Raw genomic sequence first — 2,191 nt, forward strand, 5'->3', positions numbered from 1 at the left:
TCAGATATCTCAGGATGACAGAATCTGAGACTGATTTGAGGAAATGAAGTGCAAGGAAAATGACATCAACAGGGAAGGCTAAGAGCATTACATGTTAATGTCTAATTTGGATGAATTTAAAATTTGATAATACATATTATATGAAATCAATATTATAAGGCCTGTTTTTGTAATCAAAATACAGAGATCGAAGAGCACAGTGACAGTAAATATAGTTCCTCTTCATCTTTCTAATATCACATATTAACTTGTTTTCATGGAATGGTTATTCAGAATTAGCCAGTTACCATATTCTCTTCAATTTCACTGAACTGGCTTTTTTTCTAACGAAAGTTTCAAACAAACATTGTCATACCAATATAGTGAACTTTGTACAGTATTTGTATCTTTTACTCAGTGTAGTCTTTGAAGTTGTGTGCTTCTGCTGCCCAAGAGATGGATTCATAAAATGTGTGTGCCTTCTTGACATTAAGGAGATTCTAAATTGAATATTTCATAGTTTGGGACAATATCCTTATGTTTTTCCCTATAACTACATTTTGTGGTGTTAAGTATTATGGTAGGGCCCACACAACAGAACCAAGCATTTGGTTTATGTGGGCATAAACTTCTAATCAAACTCCAGACTTAGGAATTCATTTGGAGGAAGCCAGTATGTGGTGTTTTAACCTAATAAAATTGATGAGAAATATGGAAAGGACTCTATCATAAAAGAGGAGGTAAAAATGTAGAAGCATCTTTTGTGTCCCAGGTGTGACTTCTTCAATGGACCAAGCTGCAATGCAGTATGGATTTGACAGAGCCTCTACTTTGATGATGTTTATCCCAAAATGGTTCCAAATGATTTCTGTACTGCAAAATAAGGCCAAACTCTTCAAGATTGTTTTTACTATTCTGTGCCCCTTGTATTTCTATATTAATTTTAGAATCAAATTATTAAAAATTATAAGGAATATATTAAAATTATTAGATATACAATTATAGCAATGTTAAAAGATACAAAATTGATAGCAATGATTCAAAAATGAAGTTAAAAATTAATTCCATTTATAATAGCACCAAAAGTTAAAATACTTAGAAATAAATTTAACAAAAGAAATGCAAAATTAATACTATGAAAACTACAAAACATTTTTGAAAAACATTAATGAAAATCAAAATAAATAGAATGCAATTGAATGCTAATTAGTTTGAAAAATTAATACTGTTAAAATACTAATACTCTCCAAGTTAACTTCAGGTTCAATGCAATCACTACTAAAACACACACTGCATTTTTAAGTAAATAAATTATCCGATTTCAAAATTTCTTGCAAAGTGACATTAATGAAGACAATTTGGTACTTTGATTTCATAAGGATAGACATGTAGGGCAATGGAACAGAATTGAGCAGTCAGAAATGAATGCTCATGTTCATGGACAATTGATTTTAAAAATGGTTGCCAAGAAAATTCAATTATTTGCTCCAAATTTGCTGATACAATTCTATATCCACATGCAAAATAATTAAGATGGACAGTTTTAGTCAGCTTTTTCTCCCTATGACCCTAAGACCTGACAAGAACAACTTAGAAGAGGAAAAGTTACTTTGTCGCAAAATTCCAGAGCTTCAGTCCATAGTTGGCTAATTCTACACCTCTGGGACCAAGATGAGGCAGAATATAGTGGCAGAGGGTGAAGTAAAAGAAAGTAAAAGAAAACTGATCAGGACATCACAACCAGGAAGGTGGGGGGGAACATCCCCGGTGACCTACTTCCTCCAGTCACACTCTACCTGCTTACAATCACCACTCAGAATAGTAGTCTTTTCAAATCATTAATCCACAAAATGGATAAATCCACTAATTATGTTATACTTCTTATAATGCAATCATATCACCTCTGAACATTCCTGCACTTTTTTACACGTGAGCTTTCAGGGGACAGCTCATATCCAAACTGTAATAGACTCCTACTTTAAAACATATACAAGAATTAAAATGGATGACAAATATAACCTCTAAAGCCATACAATTCTAGGATGATAGATCTTGAACTATGCAAAATTTTCTTAGATATAACACTATAAACAAAAGCAACAGAAGAAAGAATTCATATGCAAGATGATATCAAAATTACAACCCTCTGGGCTCCAAATTCCACCAAAAAAATGAAAAGACAACCAAAATTAGGAGGAAATATTATAAATCA

This window comes from Marmota flaviventris, chromosome X (genome assembly GCF_047511675.1).
Source record: "Marmota flaviventris isolate mMarFla1 chromosome X, mMarFla1.hap1, whole genome shotgun sequence".
Taxonomy (NCBI): domain Eukaryota; kingdom Metazoa; phylum Chordata; class Mammalia; order Rodentia; family Sciuridae; genus Marmota; species Marmota flaviventris.